At 36.4% G+C, this 27,220-nt stretch overlaps 1 protein-coding gene and 1 pseudogene across 1 annotated transcript in view; one reads left to right on the forward strand and one right to left on the reverse strand.

Moving 5' to 3' along the window:
* Nucleotides 1-27,220, forward strand: part of MACROD2 (mono-ADP ribosylhydrolase 2) — a 1,879,699-nt gene that overhangs the window by 160,371 nt on the left and 1,692,108 nt on the right. The gene's annotated exons all lie outside the window — the stretch shown is intronic.
* Nucleotides 11,910-13,344, reverse strand: LOC118708497 (annotated as a pseudogene).

Consider the following 27,220-nt stretch of genomic DNA (forward strand, 5'->3'; position numbering starts at 1 on the left):
TCAATTCAGTATATCAATATAATCTTCATGAATCACACTGGCTGAAAGTCCCTGAAATTTAATCTCAGATATATCTAGCAGAGATTTGTTGATTATCTATTGTATGTCAGGTGGTACCTAGACATGGTGTGAGAAGCAAAGATGAAGAAGATAGGTCCCTATCCTTTGAAGCTCTTGTGTCATTGAGTAATAGCTCTGGAGAGATCTCCTAGGGAACTGGGCTGTGTGGAATACAGAAGCAGTTGCTCCAAACTTTTGTTATTGGGATTACATTTTATGTATAATAGAGGCTCAGTGCATGAAATTCATGCATGGGTGGGGTCTGGCCGGTGATCTGGGACTATCAGGGCCATCTCGCCCAATTCCAATTGGGGCCAAGCCAGCCGGGGCCTGCTGACTGCCAGATGGGGCCTGTTAGGTGGGGGTGGAGGGACCTCAGGAAGTTTGCCAGCCAGGAGGAGGGACTGGGGGAGGTTGGCTGACCATGGGAGGTTGTCTGTGGGAGCACACTTACCACCAGTGGGCAGCTCCTGCATTGAGCATCTGCCCCCTGGTGATCAGTGTACATCATAGTGACTGGTCAACTGGTCATTCTGGTCATTCTGTTGTAATGGTTGCTTAGGCTTTTTATATATAGATCAGTGAAATTGGCTCATGTGGCTGTGGAAGCTTGACAGGTCCATAATTTGCAGGGTGGGTCAAGAGACTGAAGATCTAGGGAAGCATTGCAGTTTTAGTCCAGAGGTGGTCTGCTGTCAGAATTTCTTCTTATTCCAAGGAGATCAGATAAGGTCCGCCCACATTGTGGAAAGTAATCTGCTTTACTCGGTCTAATGACTTAAATGTTAAACTCATATAAAAATATATTTATAGAAACATCAATGTTTGATTAAACACGTGGAGATAGTGGTTTACTAACCACACAGGTTTACTAACCAAACTCTTCTTGGAGTTTGCCTGGACCCCATAGCAAATTCAACCTTAATATGGCCCTCTAACCCCTGTCCCTAAGCTTTCATCACTGACTGCTTCTGTCCTAACTTTGTTCATGACTGTGCTTCATGTCTACCTTAACTCCTGGTACTACTGAGGCCTTGTGCTCATTGACCACACCATTAGCCTCAGTGTTGCCAGTATTTGTGTCCTGTGCAAATTTCTTCTTGGCCTCCTCCCATAACCCCATGGTCCTCCTTGACCCTAGCCTACTATACAGTTAATTTGGCCTGCAGATCCCTGACCAGGATTAGGGCACTAATCGCTCATTGGGGGGGGGGGGGGGGGGGGGGGAAGCATTATTGTCCTGAAAGTTTATTGGGTCTGTATATTATCTAGACATTACAGTGCTTTCTGGAATTATAAATTTCAAATACTTTCTGTCTTTACTAATAATTTTCACAGAACATTATATCTCATTTGGCATATTTCTTTTTGCTTTTGTTTGAACTCATTTTTATAAGACTGCTCCTGGCTTCTTTGTTCTTTTATAAGGATTTTGTGAAGAGGAGTAATTATTAAATAGTCTGCCATTCTTTTAATAACTGAATGAGTGTGATATTTATGAGACAGACTAGCCCTCTTATTTTGATCCATTAGGACTTCTATTCTCAGGGGCCTGTAGTTTTCAAATGCCACTGTTTAGAATAATTATCTGTAGAGTTGCTATCATGGTGCTTAGATCCTGTAAACTAGCTACCCTTACTGATATTATATTCCAATGAGTGCTGTGCTCACTGCTCAGCATATTCAGATTGGATCTGGTTTTCTGGGATTAAATTCTAGATGTTATTTTACAGCTTTTCCCCTGCCTGTTTGAGGGGTTATCTTTCTTACAATGCAGATCAGATATGTTTTCACTAACATGTTAAAATCATATTTATTAGGTCTCCATTTGTTAGTATTTTTTTCTAATGGCAGAATAATTTGTTTTTCTCTTCAGAATAATTGTAGGATGGAAACAAATAATCCAATTTAAAAACTACATCAAATTATTTCATTGATTGTCTTTTGATACCTTAGAATACTACAGAAAAGAAGTACTTTATTATTATTATTGTTGTTGTTTTGCTTTGAAAGAGTTAACTTAAATAAGGTGCCACTTAGTCTGTAAACATAACTACTTTTAAAAAACATATGAGAGATATTATGTGAACGATAAAAACTGATTCATCTTATAACCTGCTATGACATTTGGTTTTATTTTCCAAATATGATATATATTAACATGTAGTTATTCTCTTTGAAAAGGTATATATATTTCTTTCTTTTTAACTGTACTTAGCTTTTCAAATATGATCCCATGTGTGTTATAAAAAATGATTACTGAAGCAATTTTACTTTGAAGTACAGTTCTTTAAATCTTCAGATCAATATCACCATTTAAACCTTTAATAAACCTTATTTATGTCAATCAAATTGCTACGGTACAAACTACTTGGTTTTAGTACAATTATAATAGACTAATCAATCAGTATTTCACTATATAGGTTTTTATAATGAGATTCTATATGGGTATTGATTTCTGTTTTAATGTTAAGAAAAAGAGGTCTGAAACTTAGGTGATCCAAAAAATAGTTTATAAGCGAGTTGTTTGAAACTTAGAATGCTTTTCCCAAAGAACTAGTGTAATAAATGACAAGTTCCCAGGTCCACCCACAAAAGCTTATTCAAACCATGGTATAGCTGAAAATAATGTTTTAATGGTGGTTATGACTTTTTAATTCCCCAAATCATTCTGAGCCCTGATTTTCTTGGTATTTCTCTGGCTCTTGAGTATGGAGAAAGTTTGGCAGGGATAGGTAGGCAGTATGTTTGTGTTGTTAGAGTAGAAGTGAGAAAAATGGTGGCACACACATTTGTTCTTTACTTATTTAATGGAAGGAAACATTTTGCTCCTAGGGGCAAAAACAAGGAATCTATTTCTAATTTATTAATCAATTTCATACCACTTGACCCAATTGTAAAACTAAAGAAGTGTAGGCACAATAGCCCGCTGATGAGTTATCTCTACATGATGGCTCATCTCAATCAAGTCTTCTTGGTCTTTGGGTCTTTGTTTTCATCCAACTAGAGTGAGGCAGAAGAACATAAAGCTGTCTCATTTCAAGATTTTTTTAATGTGGAGAGCATGATGGACTATGCTCAGTTTGAGATAAACTGCAGATTTGCTTTTTGCTTTTTTTGTGGGGAGAGGATTGGAGAACTAATTTGAAGACTTTACTTAAAGCATCAACTATCTGGATTGATTAATCCATTTTGAAAATCTTACAAGTGTCAAAATGTCTCATTAGTCTAGTAAATAAACACATGAGATGCAATAATTTTCTTTCTTTTGCTTTCAATATATTTGGAAATGCACTTAATTTATATCCTTCTCATAATTACTTCATGCATTTAATAATTACCAACGAGTCATCTTTATTTTCTCCATAGTGAACAATATCAGCTATTTCATATTTCATTATTATTTTTATCTCATGTCTTACCATATATTCTCAGGTGTGGGAGAGAAAATTCCTGAAGGCTAATTTTACTATCAAAGTAATATATACGTATATAATTTACTAATTCACTCCATAAATATTACCAAGAGCCTATTATTGATACAGTGTTTATAGTGTTAAGTATATTCTGTCTTTATGAGTTTACATTCTAGGGGAAAATAAAATTAATAAGTAAATACACATATACAATATAACTTAAATTACTTATAAATATCATCCTATTAATAAAAGCCTATGTGGTCGTCACACCCTCATACCACAACAAGCAATCACCAGGAGGCTGCGTGTGCAGAGGGCATGTGCGAGTGGGTGGGAGCTTGATGCTGTGTGTGCAGCACGGAGCTGGGTTCCACGGGTCTGTGTGGTGAGGCCTGGGGATCCTGTGGCTCCAGCCTACCTCTTTGGGGCAATCCATCGAGGAGCCACGGATGGGTGGGTGAGGCCTACCTCTTTGGGGTAATCAATCATGGGGCTCCTGCACTGTGTGAGGGCACAGGCCAAATTCAGTGCACTAGGTCTCCAGTAAATAAATATAAAATAGAATTAGAGGGTAGAGAAAATTGACAGTTTGTCGAGTTTTTTGCATACGGCTAGCAGGGATGGGAGTGCTATTTGACATAAATGAAGGGATGGAGTAAGACATGGAGTATATGACAGAAGAATGTTCCAAGGAGAGTGAACAGTTAGTAGAAAAGCTCTGAAGCATGAGCATGTCGGGCAAGTTTGAAGAATAGCAGGAAAGCCATTGTACCTGGGACTAACCAGGCTTTAGAGAAAAGCAGGAGATGAGATTTTGTTGAGTAAGCAAAGGCAAGATCATGTCACTGTAGGGCTTTCTAGGCTATAAAAAAAGTTGGAATTTAAGTGCAATGGGAAACAATTGGAAAATTTTTAATTAACAATGTCATAACTGATTTAAATTTTAAAAGCTTTCCCTTGCTGCTATGTGGTGAACAAATGGAAGTAACAGACAAGTACAGAAGCTAAGAAACTATCGGGTCTAGTAATAATTAATGTCGTTTTCAAACATTCGTTTAAAATCTTGCTTGGCGTTGACTTGTATTGACAGAGCCTTCAAACACGTGGTATCTACAGAACGTGTGAAGTGCAATTAACAAGTTTTGCTTGAAAAAGTTTGTGTTTGGTTTGGTTTTTGTTGCAAAACTAGGGCTAAGAAGATGGCAGATGAAGAGCATATTCGGCACTGCATGCTTTACAAGTTCCAATTAGGAAGAAAAGCAAGTGAGGCTGCAAAAAACATCTGTAGTGCTCTTGGTCAAGATGCAGTTAGCGCCAGAAAATGCCAGCGTTGGTTTGAGAAATTTCGCGAGGGAAATTTTTCGTTAGATGACAAGAGTGGTCGAGGCCGTGTGTCCAATTTTGATCAAGAAGCTCTTCAAGCTCTTTTGGTGCAAAATCCTCAAATTACCCAACAAGAGCTTGCAGCATCTTTAAATTGTTCACAAAAAACAATTTCCAATCAATTGCGTGCACTTGGCAAAGTCCAAAAGTTTGGAAAATGGGTTCCTCATGAGTTGACCGACAACAACCGTAATCAAAGAGTCACAATTTGCAGTTCGCTCCTCTCTCGTCAAAACCGTTTGCTGTTTTTAGAGCAAATTGTTACCGGAGATGAAAAATGGGTGCTGTATGTTAATTTGAAAAGGTGGCCTCAATGGTTGGACAAAAATGAGGCTCCACAGCCCACGCCAAAACCTGACTTGCATGCGAAAAAAGTGATGTTGTGTATTTGGTGGAATTTTAAAGGAATTCTTCATTATGAACTTTTACCATCTACCCAAATCATTACAAATGCAGTGTATAGTGCCCAATTGGAAAGGTTAGCCCAAGCTTTAAGAGAAAAAGAACCCGCGCTGATTAATCGGAAGGGCGTAATTCTTCACCACGATAACGCACGACCGCATACTGCAAGAATCACTGCTGAAAAACTGCGCCAGTTGGAATGGGAAGTTCTCCCTCAACCTGCATATTCTCCTGATATTGCCCCTTCCGATTACCATTTGTTTCGTTCTTTGCAAAACTTTCTTCTTGGAAAAAAATTTAATAATGAAGAATGCCTCAAAAATGCATTGACCGAATTTTTTGCATCAAAATCACAAGAATTTTACAACAGAGGGATTAAAATGCTTCCTGAGCGTTGGGCACAAGTAGTAGAAAACAAAGGCAACTATATTGTTGATTAAATTTTGTTGTATTGTTTAAATAAATTCGATTTAAAAAAGTATTAGAAAACGACATTAATTATTACTAGACCTAATAGTTGGGAGTTTGTTTCATTGTCCCAGACAAGAGATAGTGGTAACTAGGCTTAGATTGTTTTCTTGTGTTTTCTGTTATTCTTTTCCTACAGTGTGTATATGATGGTAAAGAGCCTTATTTGAGAACCAGACTGCGTGGGTTGAAATCCTGATTCCACCTCTTCCTAACTGTATTAATTTTAGCATAATATTCAACTCCACGTCTCAGTTACCTCATTAGCAAAATGGGCACTATAACAGTAGGTAATCGTAGGATTATTATGTGGATTACATAAATTAATTCATAGGAAGCACTTGGTATAGTGTCTGGCACACTGTAAATATTCAGTAAATGAGTAAATCTGATCTGATGTTACTGAGAAACTTAACTAGAGGAAGAAGGTAATGGAACTGTGAGAGTGTTAAATCTGGACACTCTGTGAAGGAACCATAGGAATCAAGTGGCTACATTATTGAAGCTTTTACTAAAGATTTTCCTGGATTTTAGAACAAAATCTCTGGTGGGCCCAGCAATGTGGTTCAGTGGTTGAGCATTGTCCATGCATTGGGAGGTCATAGTTCAATTCTTGGTCAAGGCACATGCCTGGATTGTAGGCTTGAAGGCATGTGCAGGAGGCAGCAATTGATCTTTCTCTTTCATCCATATTTCTCTCTCTCTCCCTTTCCCTTCCTCTCTAAAAATCAATAAAACCATGTTCTTAAAAAGTCTCTGATGCTACTTTGTGGAATTCATCTTTGGTTTGTACTAATTATTCCTATTTCATCTATTATTTCCCTGTAAGCATGCATTTCCCGAAGGTATATAGTTATACGTTAAAACAAAATTAGAAAGCCATCTTGTATTGAACATTATTTAACCTAGTTTAATTGTTTTAGAATATTTAAGTTCTTAGCGTATTTTGAATATGTGCTGTGTTCCATGTGCTCTATTATTAAATCCTTTGTTTCTTTGCAGATTGAATGGTTTCTATTTTTCTAGCTTTAACCAGTGTCACACTTTCTCTCTTTTTCTCTCTTCCTCTCTCTCTCTCTCTCTCTCTCTCTCTCTCTCTCTCTCTCTCTCTCTCTCTCTCTCACACACACACACACACACACACACACACACACACACACACACCCCTTCACAAACAGACAAACACATACACACATGCACATTATTTTTGGACCTTTCAGCCAGGTTGCGTTCTTGTCAGAGATCCTAACAATCCCAGAGTGAATGCAGCTGCCTCTCCCTTCCTTTGGGAGATCAGCATTACTCATCAACTCAAATATTCTTGCTTCACCTACCTCTTTGCTCACTGTTTTGCATATATAGAGCATTTAAACATTTGCTCTTTTAATTCATCTGAATAAATTGCCTATTTTGTTTTAAAAGTGAAATATGGATGGATCAAAGTAATTTTTTAACAGTTTTACTTTTTGTAAATGTGGGGGAAAACCCCTATACTGTTTCTTTTTATAATTGGTAATTGAACTTGATAAAAGGGCAGTATAAACAGAGGAGTCATATCTTTCTGGGGAGATTTAACAAAAGTATCTAGTTATATAAGCCTACATAAAGCCATATTTCCACACTATTGATAATATTTTCAAATGTGAAAGAGATAAAATTTATATTATGAACAGCTATAGATAGAATTTAATGAAGCCTAATATTATACTAAAAATATTTCTTTTTAAAATATTTAAATTACAGCTCTTAAAATGTAAAAGATATTTTAATTATATAATGAAATATTTTGCATAATGATGTATTTTTCACACAAACAGCAAAATTTGCAGAAAATAGCCTGCATGAAATCTTTAAAAAAATTTATGGAAAGTGGAGAGCCTTGTTTTCACTGGCAGTGAGTAGTTTAACATTAATATATATTACACATTATGAATTAATATTAGGACCTTGAATAAGTATATTTTCAACTAAACATATGAAGTATCTATTCCTAATGGTAAAATTGTACTTGATTGGTTATTAAAATACAGAAAATACTTTTCCTGGCAGTTTATAGTCCCACATTAAAACGATGATGATAATAATAGTGAACATTTATTGATTATTTATTGCATCAGGTGTTCTAATTGCTGCAGTTATTCCCATTTTTTTCAGATTAGGAAATAGAGGCTAATAGTGGTTAGTCTTGTGCAAGTTTACACAACTAGTGGTGAGGCCATGATTCAGATTCCAGACAGATCTCCTAGGCACTCATTCTGAACTCCATCATAACTAAAGTAACTTATTTTTCTCCCTTAAAATGCTTGACAGACATTATAAAAACAATATCTCATTCAGCTACAGTGGAACAATCAATGACATTTATTTTTGGAAATGCTAAGGGAGGCGTTTTGCCCTATTCATAGACTTCTACAAGTAGAGCAATTGCATAACATAGTCTATCTGTGTAGATTACACTTTTTTCACGATTCATTTAACTACTTGCATTTGGTATCATTTTCTTTCAACCTAAAACACATTTTTTTATATAGATTTACTGGGACATTCACACTATATTTTGGTTTTAAAAGCTACTGGCCTCATTTACAAGTGCATGAACAACATAGCTATTTGGATCTAACCCAGCCTTTATTAGTTTAACTTTTCTTTTTTTCTGGGAAGGAAAATAATGTAAAAAGAAAACACACGTATGGGACTACTTTTTTAAGTTATAACTGAGATCCTGCTTATAGACTAGTGTATAAAATTTTTAAATTGATTGGCTTAACTGAACATATCTAACCAAATTTCCCAGAAGTTCTTCAGATTCATTTGGAAAGGTTTGTTTTTTTACCATCCTCTTTTTATTTTGTCTCTGAGCTACAAACCCATAATTATTTTGGAAATCAAGTCCAGACTGTTTTGATTTGCTTGTGCCTGTGTCCTACAACTTCAGAGTCAAGGTGTAAAATTGAACAGGTCATTTCTTGGAGTGGTTCAAAATTGAAAACAAGTTTGATTTTATATTCATATTAAATTAAGTGAGAAGTCAACTGGAGATTAAAACTCTCCTAGTTCATGTAATTCTTGAGGCTTTAGAATCAAAATAATTTTAGACTCCTCACTCACTTGAGACCTTGTGGTAGTAGTCTTGCTTACTTAAAAAAACAAAAAAACAAACAAAGAAAAGATAAAGCCTAAATTAAAAAAAAAAAACTCACACAAAAAAACCAACAACCCCAAAATAAACATCTGTTTTCTGAATAAAAATATTTGTATAGTTTAGTTCAATATTACTTTTTATTAAAAATGTGACATTTCATTACAAAAATCTATGGTTGAAGAACCCTTTATAGTCCCTCCTTTTCTTGAGAGGCTGGTTCATTTATTAATTGGACACATATTTCTCTAGTTCACAGTTTTATTCATTTACTCTATAATTTTGGGAGCTTCTATTCTTACATAATTAACAACGACTGAAGCAGTCATATTTTTTTAATGCTTTAAATTCAATATGCCTTCTTGCATAAATCATCATATTGTTCAGTATCTTAGTTCAATTTTATTTTTAACCTCTTTCTAATAAAAATGTCAGTCTGATTTTTTAAAAATAATCAATGTTTATTAAAAATTCTATTTTTGTTAATTTTCTTGCATCTAATTCCTATTGCCAAAGTTTATATTTAGTAGGAGCCTGGGAGCAGAAAATTCTCATTCTTTTTATGTCTGAAATGACTTTATTTCATCTTTATGCTTTAATTATTTAGATTTCTAGGTATAGACTTCTGGGTATAGAATTCTAGACGGACAATGAGTTTCTTCAATAAATAGGTAATATTTTATTATCTTATAGCATTTGCTATTGCTGATGAGAGATATACTGTGCATCTAATTGTTACTTCTATAACCATCTTTGATTTCTCTTTGCTAGCTTTGAAGATTTTGTTTTTGTCTTTGGTTTTATAGAGTTTCATTAGAATGTATATAGGTATGGGTTTATGTGCATGCAGTATATGTATCTGTACATAAATCTACACTAATAAAAGAGAAATAGACAAATTGACTGTACCTCTGTGATGCTCATCAGCCAATCAGGAGTGAGTATGCAAATCAACCCAACAAAGATGGCAGGTTAATTTGCATATGCAGGCTCAGAACGACCACTGGGATGCCTGCTATGAAGGGGAAGGCTGGGGGAGGAGGGAGCTACAGGAGTGGTGCTCCACTATGAGCGACGACTTGCAGGCTCAGACAGTTGGGCATGAAGCCAGGGAAAGGAAGGCCTATTCTTTTCTTTTTTTTTCTTTCTTTTTTTAGAAAATATATTTTATTGATTTTTTTTTTTTTTTTACAGAGAGGAAGGGAGAGAGATAGAGAGCTAGAAACATCGATGAGAGAGGAACATCGACCAGCTGCCTCCTGCACACCCCCTACTGGGGATGTGCCCACAACCAATGTACATGCCCTTGACCAGAATCAAACCTGGGACCTTCCAGTCCACAGGCCGACGCTCTATCCACTGAGCCAAACCGGTTTTGGCAGAAGGCCTATTCTTGCACAAATCTTCATGCAATGGGCCTCCAGTATAAATATAGTCTCCCATCTCTTCAGTATGAGGATTCTTTTATTATTATTATTATTTTGGACAATTATCAGCCTTATTCTCTATAAATATTGCATCTTCTTGATTCCTATTAGACATATGATATATCTTTTCATTCTTATATCCTAAATCCCTTAATTTATCTTTTATGTTTTTCATCTTTTTTCTTTACACACTATGTTTCTGATTCATGACTCTCTTTAGCTGCCTCTAATTTATTGCTTTTCTCTTTCTTTTATTGACATTTTTCATTTCTAGTCTTTTTTTTTGTTGTTCTTTTTTGATGTTCACTCTTTTCACATTATCCTATTCTTGATTTATATATTCTTAGAAAACATTTTAAACATGCGTATCTTAATACTCACATTGTTTTGTTTTTATTTTTTTAGGGTATATATTCTTCCATTCATGTAGCAGTTGACTTTCCCCTCCTTGTGTAGTATATATATCTTTCTTGGTTGTTGTTGTTGTTGTGTGTGTGTGGGTGGGTGTGTGTGTGTGTGTGTGTTTTACTGTGCTCGTCATCAGTGCAGGTTTTTTCCCACTGGAGTCCTGTGTGTTAGAAATTATAGAAGTATTCCTATAAGGTAGTTTAAAATTTAATTTTGCAGGGATCCTAGATATATCCCTGCATCTAGACCAGTTTTTAAGTAAGCTTTGCGGTTGGGGTTCCTATGCCTTATACATAAGGTGACTTTGGACCTGACACTTGTATGTGTAGCATAGATTTTGATTCTAATTTCTGGTGAATGACTGTTCTTGCACCCTTTGCCCTGGCCAGCTTCCTTGCTGATTCCCTGCAACAGTGGAGTGAGTGTTTCTGTATCAAGTTTAAAGACGGCTTTTTTTTTTTTTTGCAGGTAAACATGTTTCTATGTTCATATGTTGTACCTCACACACTCTGTACTCTAAAAAATGTTTTTCCCCAATACTGTTGATTGACTTCCATTGCACATGATAAAATATGAGTAAATATACTAATTTGGTACTTAGCAAATATTTATCAATATTTACTTTTTGCCTGGCACTATTTTAAGCACTTGGAATATAGCAGGAAAAAAATATTCCTGCTTTAATAATAATATTCAGATGTGGGAAGGAATTAGTCAATAAAAAAACAAACCAATTAATGTTAGGTTTTTATAAGGGTAGTGAAGAAAGATAAAGCAGAGTAACAGAGACAGAGTATGACCTGAAGGTGCTATTTTGTATATATAATAATTAAGAAAGAGCATCTAATGAAATAATATGTGAGCAGAACTCCCTCCCAGTGAACTTTGTAATTCATGTGTATGTCTAATATATGATTACTCCAGGAAGCAGCTTCAACAGGAATTAATCAACCTACTCTAAGAATGTGGGGAGTGGAGTGAGTGAGGTGAGAGTATGGTGGGTAAGGTTAGATAAATGGTAGAGGGTCAGCTCATGTAGATTAACTTTGACTTTGAGGAAGATGGGAAGCCATCTCAGAGGGAGGGAGACAACAGATGGTGAGCAGGGAATTCTGAAAACCAAAGTGATGACAGACATGCCAAGCCTTTCCTTCATGTGTCTGACACCCCTCTTTAGGAGGCCTTGCAGGCCAGGCATCTGCTTGACCTTTACCACTTGATGTCCTGGCAGGCTTCCCTGGGCCCTGCTAGGTGCTGTGCAGGGCCTCCTGGGCCCGGAGGGAGTTGCCCCACCACCACCACCCCAGCCACTCCTGGTACAGCTCCTGCACATGGGTGCTGGTCTCCGAGGGCCACACCAGGATGGCAACATAGATGCCTTCCATCTGCTGCAGCAGTACCCTGTCTGCACACCCAAAATTCACATAGGCCTGGCCCCTGCCGCTTAGGCATGCCCGGCGCAGGCCAGGACTTCCATGAAGTGGCAGGAGAACTTGCCCCTCTACAGCTTCAGGACCTGTTCTGGATGTTCTGAAATCTATAAGCAGCCTCAAAACGTAGCAGAACTTCTCCAACCCTTTCAAGGGTGACCTCCTGAAAGTCTTTGTTCCTCTGGGCGTGGTAGGTGAGCACTCCCACATCCTCGTTGAAGAGCTCCTTGGCCATGTGCCTGAAGATATGTGCCAGGTACCTGTCAGAGCTGACACTCCCGTAGAGCCTCACCTCCTTCTCCTTCATGTCTCCAAACAGAGTGTCCATGGTGGCATCTTTCCAGGCAAGGTCACTTTACTCCATTACTGTAAATTTCACCTGAGGTTAACATGCATTCAGCACCCTGGGAAGTATGTAAAGCTGTGGGAACATCTTCTCAAAGGGCCTCCAGTTTCTTGTCATGCCATGGGGCCACAGTGATGTGGAAAATCTTGTCTGGGGACAGGTTCTGCCTTCTGGTGAAGTAATCCTTCACCAGAGAGCCCATGATCTGCTGGGAGACTTGGCTGTGCAGGGGTGGGGGTGATGGTGTAACCCAGCACAAACTCTGCATATCGGTCCCAGATGGGGCAGGCGGAGGTCAGCATGGGTAGCTGGGACTCTTCCTCACAGTGCTGGCAGTACCGATGCACAAGTTCCTTCTGACTCCCCAGGATGCTGAAGTTCACAGCTATCTTCATGTCAAAGACAGTGCACCCCAAGGATTCTGAGAAAGTGCAGAGCCTTCTGGATGCATTAGTGACACTGAGGCTGAATTTCAGGCAGCAAAATAAGGCAGAGACTAAAGACACATGGACACTGCCAGCACCTTGTACTGTGAAATTATCACCTTTCTTGTTAAGGTTAGGACAGCCTTGGTGTTCTGTTGAGAAATTTGGACTCCTTCCTCTGCAGTCACACAACTGTCACCTGCCAGGCAGTCACTCAGAAACACCTTGGCATTGGCTAGCTTATGGAATTCTCCTTTCCCTCCATTCTCCTGAGTTGGATTCCGGGTATTAACTGTGGCATTCTCTTGGTCATCATTTTTGTTTTTTAACTACATTCCTTCCGTGTGTAGTGATCACACTTCATCTGGAGTGAGGCGGGCAGGGGCCAGATCAAGTGACTTGGAGGAAGCACTGGGAGAGCAGTTAGTCACCGCTGGTTGCCCTTGGTGCTGTTGGCAGTATCCTTTCTTCCTTGTGGAATGTCTAGGGAGTGGAAGCGGCTGCAATGCCCAAGGCTGAGTTCCAGGTGGACTGCAGCTCTGTTGGGATCTTGCCAAAGGTGCTGGTCTGTTGATGCTTGTCCTGTCCTCTGGAGATTAAACCTATAGGACTACTAAGGAAGCCAGTTCCCGGTTCAGCCTTGCCTCCACACCAATTGATTGGAGTCTGAGAGCCAGGAGGAGGGAACAAGAGGCATGCCTTCCAGCTATTCACCAGTCCCCATGTCACTCACTCTGGTTCCCTGTTAACCATCCCTTGATCAATGAGGGCTTGGGGGCTGGGGGAGGGACCAAGCAATCTGCCTTCCACCAGCTCACCAGTCACTGCTGTCACGGATTCATTGGAGCCTGAGGATCCCTGGTTCCCTGGGTTAGCCATCCCCTGATCAATGGAGCCTGAGGGCTGGGATGGACCGGTTGTCTGTTCGGTCATTACGGACCCTGGATTTTTATATATTAAGATTAGTTAATTACAATTAATTAATTTAGACATATTTGTATAAATTTTTACTTTTATGTTTGTGTGTGGGGGAGAATGTGGGAGTCTTTTGTACCAGAAACCTGGAATATGTGTTGAAAAATATAATATAGTTTTATAAAGTTTAATAAATTAAAATATTCCAATCTAAAAACATTATTTTGAACAGTAAACTATTTTAAAATTTAATTCACAATATCTTTCTCCTATATATAATTCAAATTAACTGTTTAACCTGACTTTTTATTACCTCCTCACTCTCCTTCCCACTGCCAGGTCCCACCCCCACACAGAAGACTTATATTATTTGTTCATTTTGTAATGAATTCAGTGACTCTGTCTTCAATGGAGATTGTCATTTAAGACCCAATGTTTTTAAATATTTTATTTGCTTGAGACATATATTACAACAAAATGTTTAAAAATATTTTTTCCAATTTTAGCATTGTTAATGACAAGTTCATTTGACAATTAAGTTTTAGTAATGAGTTGAGTGATTTGAAACTTAAGTTCTCTTTTTTTAGACTATTTTTATTTATTTATTTTTAATTACTTGATTGATTAAGGTATCACATATTTGTCCTCACCCCCCACCCCATTCCCATCCTAAACTCCTCCCCATGCATTCCCTCACCCTCCTGTTGTCCGTTACCACTGGTTAGGCTCATATGCATGCACACAAGTCCTTTGGTTGATCTCTCTCCCTTATTCCCACCCTCCCCTACTTTCCCTCTGAGGTCTGACAGTCTGATTGATGCTCTTACAGTCTAAAATCTACTAAAGTATTTAATGAAGTTATGGAGAATTTGTACTAGAAAGTTGAAAGTATATTTTAATTGAAAATCTAAAAATCTCTGTTGCATTCTTTTCATTCTGAGTTGAGAAGTATTGCTCATTTTTCTGACTATAGGCAGTCCCCACTTACAGACTACAGAGCCGAGTTTTATAAACAGGGGCTTCAGGTAGAGAACCAGGATAAGATACTTGAGGAAAGATTTGCAGTACATGTTAACAACACACATGATGCTTGATGTAAGTTTAACATGGTTCCTAATTTCCTTCTTATAAAGTCCAAAGAGTTTTGGAGCTTAAAACTCTCAGCAGTCCTTATGTGTCCTTAGACTTGAACCATGTAGATAACTACCATATGCTGTTCCCTAAGGAGACTAATGTTTCTATTGGTTTATAAATATGACTAAATGCTTTTTAACACACAAACATAAAAGTAAAAATTTATACAAACATGTCTGCATTAATGATAGCACTATAATTAACTAGTTATTAATAATATGAAAGGAACAAAGGGAAGGCCAGCCATTATAGGTATGTTTCCTGCAAAACACTGGGGGAGGGATTAGAATATATATTTGTTTGCATTGTTACTGTCTGCTTTTATTTTACTCTGACCTTTAGCATGCCATGTTCATTTGAGTGTTCCTTGTATTACATATCAACTTTCTGTTTATTCATTTCAAGTTTTTCATTTTACCTGACTTTTAATCAAAAGTTTTTTCTCCTACCATACCTATAGTCCTTTCCATTAATATATTTGTTAAAGCTAAAAGCAAATGAAGAGGCCCTAATTATTTTTGCATTGGAAAATATTATGTTTGTATGTTGTAAAGACAGATTAAGGATTATCATATCAAAAATATAACTGATGAGGTAGAAAAAAAAATACCAAGAGGTAGTTGGCAATTGTCAGTGGAAAGTAGTTGAGATATATACCACAGATAATGTAATATTACAAATAATAAGAAAATAACATAACCCTTTCTTTGTTTATAATTTTACTATTTATATTAGCTTCAAAAATAAAATATTAAAACCCACAAATGACTGATTTGAGTTTTATGAATTTTTCCTTTTCTACTCTCTGATGATAATACTAATAACAATGAAATAAGAAAAAAAGATGAGCATCTGTACAGAAAACAAAGAAAAGCAAGGAGCCCTAAATATACTCAAAAGATTGGATCATCAACCACCAAATGACCCAAGAGTTAGCTGGATGTATTTTCAAACTAGACATATTTCTTTGTTATTGCATTTGATTTCTGAATATTGTTAACAGTTGATATTATATGTATATGCATTTTAATAATTTTGGAATATGGATAAACATTTTCTGTAGATTCATTTTATGTGTTTCCATTAAACATTTCCATAGTAATGTGAAACTTATTTTTAATCTTCACCCAAGGACATGTTTTTATTGATTTTAGAGAGAGAAGGGGAGAGAGAAACAACACGAGAAAAAAGGTCAACCAGTTGCCTTCTGCATATACCCTGACCAGCCTCGAGCCCACAATCTAGGTATGTGCCTTGACCAGGAATTGAATCTGCAACCTTTTGCTCTATGGGACAACACTCTCAAACAACAGAGCCACACAGCCATGGATGAAACTTTAAAAAAAAAAAAAAGATATATTGATAATTGAAAGAGGCAATACCAAGGCTCACTGTATGGATGTAAAGATTAGTGGGTGACTGGTACCTACAGTGATTGGATCTTATTAGAACCTGTCACTGTTTGGATTTGTCTCTATAACACAGTCTTCTGAAATTCTTGACCTTTTTATCTGCCTGCTTCACATCAGTACTACATTTTTACTCTTGCTTACTTACCAATAATTGTTAGCCATTTTGTAAGACAAGGTGTGTAAGTGTGAAATTACTAAGAGGCTACTTTTTAGTTTCAACCTTGCTAACTTGGTAGCCTATTGGATAAGTCAGTTATTCTCTCTGAAACTTATACATTCATTAAAAAAGGGCTTAATGCCACTTGTTATTGCAAATAGAATTTTATTGGAAAACAGACAAAAAAAAAAACAATTCACCCTAACACAAAAATAGATGAATTAGGTAAACTCTGGAATATATTTTTTTCTACCAGTAAGAACATTTTAATGATGTTTAAGTTTATTATGTCTCCTTTTTTGAAACTATTACATCCTAGAGGTAAGACTTTGCAAAGCCAAGAATATATCATAGAAAGAATTTATGTTTTTCTTGGCACTGGGAGTTGAAGGATTGAATGAAAGACATAGAAGGTAAAACATGCTCAAAGTTCTGTCTTGTTATACAAATTATTGGTTCATCTTTACTACTCATCTTATTTCTAAACCAGACAACTTGTCTTATTTTAAGATACCAATACTCCTAAGACATTTTCAGTACCCACACACTTGGTCAGTTTGTTGCTATAGTTTCAAAGCTAATTATTTAAAACAGATATGAAAGACTTTACCTTTAACAGGTAAAGGTGGCACCATCAGTATCACTGCCTATACACTAAACCATGAAGGTGGTGAGTGTAAGAGAAGAAAAGTTAAATTATCTAGGGAGGCTCTTCAGCAGAGAACTAAAATTTGTTCACTTGAAACCTAAATGCATAATATTGGCTAGTTCTTTAGGATGCTTATACTCTAGCAAATTTTTTTTTTTCTTTACAGTCAGAATTCAGAGTTTCCTAGAATGGACAACTTGCTTTTTATGTTTTATATTCACATCTCTGAAGTTCCTTTAATAAAGAATATATACTACTTTATAATATGGAATGCAATGTGTCCAATCACAATTGTACATTTAGGATATTTAGACAGACATCTAGTTTTATGTTTTCCCTAATTTGATTACAATTTCTAGCCAAGAATTACTGGGCATAAAGGATGTCCACTATAGAAGAATCAAGATGCTTGTTTTAATGTTGCTGGTCTATTTGTCAACTTTGATCTCATTGCCTTCTAGTTTCCTGCCGTAAAGTTTTTGGTTTTTTTTCTCTTTGAAAAGGAATAACCAGGTATTCCAGCTTTATAGCAAAAGCCCAGGCATTTTTTTAGTTCTGCTTCCTGCAAAGTCTTTTTTTCTGTATCTCACTATTGTGATGGTGATCATTGATATGCCCTGATTTCTATCCAGTGACCATCTGGTAATGTTGAGCCAAAGTCTTAACATTAAGGAAAGGAGCCCAAGGAACAGTTGTTGATGTAGAACAACATTGAAGTAGTTCAATATTATAAAGTCTAAACATTTTATTCCACGGTGACTCCTTTTAAAACAGCAATCATGGAATAAGATAGATTTCAGAAAGAAAACAAAGAATTTAGAGATTGAGAAATAGACTTTGGCATCAGAAAGCATAGGTTTGAATCCACATTTCTTTACCATTTATTTGGTTATGTGACTTGCCCTTTTTGAGCTGTCTAAACTGCAGTGCCTTCATCTGTAAAACAGAACTAATAATACCTAAATCACTCAGTTTCTGTGAGATTCAAGTGATGTTATAACTACAAAGCACTTGATATAATACTTGGCATGTTATAAATCTTATATATGTGGTCATGAAGACAAATAGTATTGCATAATTCAATTATATATTCTGTTTAACTGTAATGTAATATAGTTTCTGTTGGACTTTCTGTAAAAAGTTATAACTCACACAGGTTTCATATGAAAATGTGCTATACTGATGCCAATGAAATAGTTATAGTTAGTATAGAATGGCAATGAAGCCAGCCTTATAATCTAGTATTTAAGTCATATTTTGGATTTTATGTAGGTCTAGAGAAGGGATGGGGAATGACCGGCCCACAGGCCATATCATTTGGTCTGGCCCTGCAAAGGCAACCACAGGCAAGACTCAAAATTAAATAAAAGTAGGAGCTTTTTTCATATCAACATAATTTTTAAGTTGATAATTTTGTGTGGCCCATGAATGATGTTATAAATATCTAAATTGCCCTTGGCAGAAAAAAAGGTTCCCCATCTCTGCTCTGGAGGCTCCTACAGCAAATCTCCTAACTCATTTTTTGTTCTGATAAATATTTTTAAATTTCAGTTACTTCCTGCAGGATAGTGAACTTATCTGGGAATGGGATTGGAGTCATAGAATGTAAATTATTGAATTATAAATATGTTAATAGCATAATTATACTTTCAAACTGAAAAGTTACCTTAAAATAAAATGGCCAGAATAAATAAGATGGGAAAGTTTCCTTGAAATAATGTGTACTTTAAAAGTCATCTCTGTGCACTCTTATAGCAGTATTCTTGATATTTGCAGAGATTAGGCAATTGTGCATTATCTTCTTTAAAAAAAATGATGTTACCTAACAGTTTCAGGTTGTGCAGTTTTTTAAATGAAGCATTTGGTGTTGGATTTTTAGATACTTGAGTTGGAGTTTGGTGTGAATAGATATATGAAAATGTGAAAATATGAGAATCACTGGAAAAGTTTTAAAAGGAATTAAATCCCTTCTTAAAATATATTTTAAAATTACAGTCATTATTTTAAAAGATATATGTTTTATTGATTTCAGAGAGAGGAAGGGAGAGGGAGAGAAAGAAACATCACCGATGAGAGAAAATCATTGATTGGCTGCCTCCTGCATGCTCCCTACTGGGGATCAAGACAAGAACGTGGGGCTCTGAGCAGGAATCAAACCATGACCTCCTGGTGCATAGGTCTATGCTCAACCAGAGCTATGCTGGCCCAGGAAAAGTTACATATTTTAAGAATATAAATGTTTTAGTCAGGTAATTTGTATGCAGACAAACTGGGACCACAACTGCTATATAAATTCAATTCAGATCAACACTTTAAAATATATAAAACAATATACAGCAATCACAGCATCTGTTTTATTTATTGCATTAAAATAGTTATTTAGCCTTTTTAAAAGATAGGGTTTTTTGTTTGTTTGTTTGTTTTTTTCCTCTCTCATTGTACCAACCACATGGTCTATAGAAGTCAATCGTTTCTGAGCATCTAAAAACATTTTTTTTTTGACATGGACAGAAAACTTGTCATAAAATATAATTAATAAAAACAAGAGCTCACTTCAGTTTTCTATTTATATTTGATGCTATAAATCTCTTATAATTAATGTTAAATGTAAAATTATTCTGATGAATATATTTGCCTGGATCACAAAACAGATATTTTTAGGATATAAGGCTGGTAAAGATCCTTTACCTGTTACATAATGCAAAATGCCTTTTGATTAGGCATTCTTGGGTTAAGAATGGGATGAAACAGACCAGTGATTTGGGATGGTCTGCTGAGGTTCCCAAATATTTGATTGGTATGAAGACTGGCCTTCAGGGAGTTTGGTAAAAGTTTAGGCAAGTGACCATTATTGATAAAGGAGCCCAGTGTTATGATGCAGGCCGTCATCTTTGAAAGGATATAGAAAGTGTTACCATAAGGATTTAGCTGCTGGCAGTGGTCAGAAGTCCAGGTAGACACAGAAAAGTGGAAAAGCTGCCTTTGGCAACAGAGAGCCAGCTTTCAAAATTGAGATTCAGGTTAAGGAGGGATCTAGAGTAAGTCAACAAATACGCACCTATACTAATAAAAAGGTAATATGCTAAATAGACCAGGCATCATTCCAGACATCATTCCACACATCCTTCCAGACGAAGCCAGGGCTGGAGGGAAGTCAGTGTTCCGGGTGTCAGAGGGAAGCCAGTGCTGGTAGCCAGGGGAAGGAAGGCCTACTCTTGCAAGAATTTCATGCATTGGGCCTCTAGTTTAGAATATAATATGTGCAAAGCATTGAGCTAAGAGTACTGAGAGTTTAAGTATGAATATGATATTGTTCTTGGTTAACAAAGAATTTACATAAGGGAAGAAAACATGTTCTTGTTCTCTGTGTGGGAAACACTGATGAGAAGTGCGGAGATAAATAGGCAAGCCAAAGAAGGAAGGGTAAGGAGAACCCACATACTACATAAATAGTTGTTAAAGAAAAGAAAAAAAGGAACATTGAAAATTGTTTTTAATAATTGAATGAACTGGCTATATGTAAAGGAGAAGAGTCAAAAGATATTATTTCAAATTGGTTCAATACAACAGGAAAAGATTAGCTATCAAAAGGACCTAAATAGACACTTCTCCAAAGAAGACATACAGATGGCCAAGAGACATATGGAAAAAAGCTCAAAGACACTAATCATCGGAGAGAAGCCACTTAAAATGACAATTAAGTGTCACCTCATACCTGTTAGAATGGCTAACGCCTACCATTAATACATCAACAAATGACAAGAGCTATGAAGGTAATGGAAAAAAGGGAACCTCGTATACTCTTGGTGGGAATGCAGACTGGTGTAGCCTCTATGGAAAACAGTGTGGAGTTTCCTCAAAAAATTAAATATGGAACTGCCATTTGACCTAGTGATCCCACTTCTAGGAATATATCCTAAGAAACACAAATACCAATCAGAAAGAATATATGCACCCCTGTGTTCATAGCAGCACAATTTACAATACTAAGATCTGGAAACAGCCCAAATGCCCATGAGTAGATGAGTGAATAAAAAGCTGTGGTACATTTACACAAAGGAATACTGTGCAGCAGTAAAAAAGAATAATCTCTTACCCTTTGGGATAGCTTCAAGAGACCTGGAGAGTATTATGCTAAGTGAAACAATGTATCACATGATCTCACTCATATGTGGAACCTAAATAACAGAATAAACTGGTGAACAAAATAAATCCAGAGACTTGGAAACATGGAATAGACTGAAGAATTTCAGAGGGAAGGCGAGGTGGGTGGGTGGTGGGAAGAGGTTAACCAAATAATTTATATGCATGTATGTATAACCCATAGACACAGACAACAGGGTAGTGAAGTCCTGGGGGGCAGGGAGCACATGCTAGAAGGGGACAGTGGAGGGGGAAAAGGGGCACATCTGTAATACTTTAAAAATAGACATATTAGTAAAAGTTATAATTGGGCAGCAAAACCCAAAGGGTTATTGCAAAAAATCAGGACAGTGTGATTGTTTGGTACTTAGCATGTAATGTTGAAGGGGACATATGTAATATTTCAACAATGAAGATTTAAAAAAATAAAATGTGATATTGAAAGTTTCCTTTTTTTAATGTAATCATTGATAAAAATGTAAAATATGGTATTTTCTTCAGTAACCATTACAGGCTATCTCCTGTGTATCACAAACAACACAGATATTGATGTTTCGAATGATTAAACCCCAGTCTGGCCATGAAATTGCCTTTTATTTTACATCTCATCTAAATATATTTTTGGAATATATCCATAATACAAACAAGCCCCATTGTAAGCCTATCTAATGAATTGTTTCCATAGTCTATTGCTGAGCATACGATGGATACGGTAAAAGGAAATTAAGCCTCTGATGGGATTGTAAATCATTTTGCTGAGATGGATAAGAAAGCAGATAACTTTGAATGGATGGGGCACCTGGGATTTTTAAAAATAGGAATAAACCAGATTTTTTGTAATATCTCTTGCATGAATACCTTTGTTGCACTGCTTGTATAAATTATTTTAAATCTTTTAAAATAAAGGACTCCTAAGGTTTTTTTTTAATGTAATTTTATTAATTTCAGCCTGAATGTATTTATTTCATCAATCAATATAAATTATTCATTGAATCCCAAATTTAATTGTCCTTATCTAATGAAGGAGCAATTCATATTTGATATGAATTCTTTTATATATTATCATATTTTAAAAATAAACTTTTTGAGCTTTAGAGTTTGTTTGGAATGCATTTAAAATACAACACATCTGCCTAAACCGGTTTGGCTCAGTGGATAGAGAGTCGGCCTGTGGACTGAAAGGTCCTGGGTTTGATTCCAGTCAAAGGCATGTACCTTGGTTGTGGGCACATCCCCAGTGGGGGCTGTGCAGAAGGCAGCTGATTGATGTTTCTCTCTCATCGATGTTTCTAGCTCTCTATCCCTCTCTGTAAAAAAAAAAATCAATAAAATATATTTTAAAAAATAAAATAAAATACAACACATTTTCATGATGTTAAAATTTGGAATATAAAATGTATTATGTGAAATTTGAAGAATTTACACCATAATATCCTATATAATAAAAGGCTAACATGCAAATTGACCAAACACTGGAAGGACTGGTTGCCATGACATGAAGATGCTCAATGCAGAAGCTGCCCCCTGGTGGTCAGTGTGCTCCCTCAGGGGAGCACTGATGAGCCAAAAGGTGGGATCCCACCTTGGAGGCAGTACTAAGAATGTCTGACTGCTGCCTTGGACCTTTATTTATATAAGCAGTGCAACAAAGGTATTCATGCAAGAGATATTACAAAAAAATCTGGTTTATTCCTGTTTTTAAAAATCCCAGGTGCCCCATCCATTCAAAGCTATCTACTTTCTTTAAATATATTACACCATAATATCCTATATAATAAAAGGCTAACATGCAAATAAAAAAAAATATATATATATATATATATATATATATATATATATATATTATTGATTTTTAACAGAGAGAAAGGGAGAGAGCTAGAGAGCTAGAAATGTCGATGAGAGAGAAACATCGACCAGCTGCCTCTTGCACACGGTGCCCGCAACCAAGGTACATGCTCTTGACTGGAATTGAACCTGGGACCTTTCAGTCCGCAGACCGACGCTCTACCACTGAGCCAAACCAGCTTCAGCCAACGCTATCTGCTTTCTTATCCTTCTCAGCAAAATGATTTACAATCCCATCAGAGGCTTAATTTCCTTTTACTGAATCCATGGGCAGCAGGCCTAAGCTGTCAGTGCTCCTGGACTGCCAGAGGGCACAGGTTGGGCTGAGGGACCCCACCCAAGTGCACAAATTTTGTACACAAGGCCTCTAGTAGTTTTAGATGCATTGTATAAAACCAATGTGTATATATACTGGTTGTACATTCATGTGTCAATATGCACCCTTTCTTTGAAGACAAATAAAAATTGTGGTGTATACTTACAGCACGTTCTCCTGTGAGTGGGCCCAATTTCCTCTTGCCCCTTGGATAGGTTTCATATGTCTCATGACTTTGCGGGTCACTTTTAGGTAATAGAAAGCCTACGGTCTTAAATTACAAACAGTCTCAATTCAGTATTTAATATTGCCTAGCAGTTCAGAATTAAACTGAGAGTTAAGGAGCAGGCCACACAGTCCTCACTTTTAGGAGGGTTGGAGATTTACCAGGCATAGAGACTCTTCCCCCAAATCCTCTTTCAATCTTTATTATGTTAATTCCCACATACTGACTCTTATAGAAATGTAGATGAAGGGTTTAAGAGTCATTTGGTTTTCAGATAATTCCTTTAAAAATTAAAATCTTGGTCTGAGGACCAACTTTGGAATATTTTGTACTTTAATCAAAATTGACACTTTAACATATTAAAATCTACAAAATGAGGGTTTAGCTTAAGTGATTTTGAAAAAAATTTTTCTGTTTAAAATGTCATGATTCCAATTTTACATAATTTGTATATCTTGATATACAATATGCGAAGAATATGTGATAGAGGAAAATATAATTCAAAGGTTCAAGATTTGCTGAAAAAACTTGGAAAGGAACTTACTATATCTGTATTTCAAAGCATTCATTGTATTTTAATATAGTCTAAACTGATAAAACTAATACTTATAATGACTTGGCTTATAATATAAATTCAAATATCTGGCTATGTGTTGCAGTGTAATAAACCACCTCAAAATTTCCTAACACAACAATACTTTCTTTAACATATGATTTTGTAATTTGGGCAGAGCTTGTTGGGGAAGGTTTCTCTCTTGCTCTATGGCATCACCCAGGGAAGCTCAATGGAGGGCTAGAGCATCCACTTCTAAGATTGTTTTCCTACCTGGGTGCTGACTGTCAGCTGGTGCTCAGCTTGGACAGGAGAAGTCCCTAATTCCTCTCCTGTCCTCTCTGCAGGGCTTGTTTCCCTTCATGGCAAGAAGAGAGAATTCCATAAAGAAGGGTGCCAGAGGAACCCTGTAGTAGCAGCTCTGTCACCTTTAGAGCCTCATAAGTCCTGACATGAGGTTTTTTTTGTTTGTTTGTTTGTTTTTTAATGTTTTTATTGACTTCAGAGAGAGGAAGGGAGAGAGTGAGAACCATTATTGGCTGCCTCCTGCACTCCCCTTGGTGGGGATCCAGGCAGTGATCTGGGCATGTACCCTGACCAGGAATGGAACCAGTGACCTCCTGGTGCATGGGGTGAGCCACACAGGCCAGGCATGACATCAGCTTTTATCACACTCAGAAAGTCAGCCAAGTTTCAAGGGAACATAGATCCTACCTCCCTGTCCAAGAGTCAGGGTCACATTTTAAGAAGAGTCTACGAGATGATAGATGTTATTGCAGTCATTTTGGGAAAATATAGTTTTTATCACATTAAGTGAAAAAAGGGTACAAGATGTTAGCAGAATATGATTATAGCATACATAAGCTATATCACCTAAAATAGTTAGTGATTAAACCTTTATAATTCTTGTAGATAATGTTTAAAAGAGACACCACAAAAATTTTTATCATGGTCTTATGCTAACATTTAAAAAATTATTTTATTATATAACACCATTAATTCAATGTATAGATATAAATCATGTTTATTTTAAAGAAAAAGTAACTATGAAATAAAATGAATACCATATATCTACAACCTAACTTTATTAAATATTAGAGGCCCAGTGCATGAAAATTTATGCACTGGAGGGGGAGTCCCTCAATCTGGCCTGCCCCCTCTAACAGTCCAGGAGCCCTCAGGGGCAGGAGGCAATCCAGAGATCAGGGGAAGGTGACACCCCCATCACACCTCTGCTGCTGCCACTGCCAACAGCACAAGCCTCAGTCAGCCCGGGTAACCTGAGCCTCGGGTGGCCCTGGATGGCTGGGCAGTGGACATCTGAGACTTGCCTGTGCCTCAGGCCGGCCCTAGGCAGCTGGGTAGCCAGTATCTGAGGTTTCCCTGCATCTTAGGCATTAGCTGGGCAGCTGCCATCTGAGGCTTGCCTGTGCCTTGAGTTGGCCCTGGACTGCTGGGGGGCTAGGGCGGGTCCAGCCTCATTGTGCACCCCCCAGCCCCTGTTGGGCTGAAAGGATTGTGGGACTCCGGTGGGACTGAGGGTACTGGGCATCACCATACAGTGGCTATGGGCACCACCATCTTTTGTGATGGCGTGATGGTCAATTTGCATACTCCCTCTTTATTAAATAGGATAGCAAAAAAGAAGAAACAACTACAAGTTTTTGACTATCCCTCCCTCGTTATTTTCCAAACTTTCTCTAATGTTGCAATTTAAATTTTAATTTAAAAAATGGTCACTATTGAAAGTAAAATAAAATAACACCTAAGGTTTATAATTGGCACCAGGTGCTTAACACAGAAAAACAGGGTACTTCTGTCAGGATGGTTCCATTTGAATGGAGCATTAAAATCTGTTTATTCTTAGTCATTTTATTTCAAAAGATCTTTGCCTTTAGACACATCCTTTTTTGTTTGAGAAGTTTCAAGTTAATTGATAATTTTTTTAAAAATCTGCTATATTATTTATTAAAGTTGAATTCTCACCTTAGGATGTAGATATTACTCATTAAGGTGTATATATAAATGTGATTTTATTTTTTATTTTCTTTGGGGAAGTCTTACACGCTGTTTCACTTCTCTTATGTCTTCTTCATATTTAATACTTAGGATGAAGCATTTGTCAGTTTCCTCTTGGTCATATTTCCTCTTACCTGCTATTTTCCCTCTAAATTCTTTCCAAAGAGAAAAACATTCCAGTAAGCACTGCTTTTCAAAAATGAAATTTTTTTTAATGTTTTTTTTTTCACTCTGTTTTCAACTCTGTGTTGTCTCTTGGAGAGTCCAAATTATTAGTCAGAAAAATTGAAATAGTTTGAGAAAGTCATTTGATACTAAAGAAATTTTCACTGAATCATACATGACAGACTTCTTTTGATAACAATAAAAAATATATATATAAGCTCTCTATTGAGTATTTTGAGAGTTCCGGAATGCTGGAAATCAGTTAACATTCAGTTGCAATGGTAATGAGGCTTTAAAAACACATTTAAAGAAAAATGACATTGATGTCATTATCTGGTTTGTTAATATAAATATATTTTTGGTTTTGTAAATATTATGTAATAAGTGTCAATCATCTGAGTCACTTGTTATTTACCATCCAATTCCCTGCCATCCCATATGCCTAATTATTGGTTTATCATTACTCTTTCACTGGCTTATGACAGAATAGATAGCATTATAGTTAATTAATATATTAAATATAGGTACTGTGAGGATTTTAACACCTCATAGTTTCTATTTGGATTCAAATCTGGTCTAAAAGTTTTCTCTTTGGGCTAAAATCAAGGTTTGTATTTACCCTATATTTTTTAATGGGAAAAAATTTAAACAATTTATTATTTGAAGAATTATGATGAAGAACTATTTACCAAAGCAGCTGTTTTTCTTCAGGAAAACATATCTATATATATATATATATCTATCTATATATATATATATATATATATATATATATATAT

Source organism: Pipistrellus kuhlii, unplaced genomic scaffold, assembly GCF_014108245.1.
Source record: "Pipistrellus kuhlii isolate mPipKuh1 unplaced genomic scaffold, mPipKuh1.p scaffold_m20_p_6, whole genome shotgun sequence".
Taxonomy (NCBI): domain Eukaryota; kingdom Metazoa; phylum Chordata; class Mammalia; order Chiroptera; family Vespertilionidae; genus Pipistrellus; species Pipistrellus kuhlii.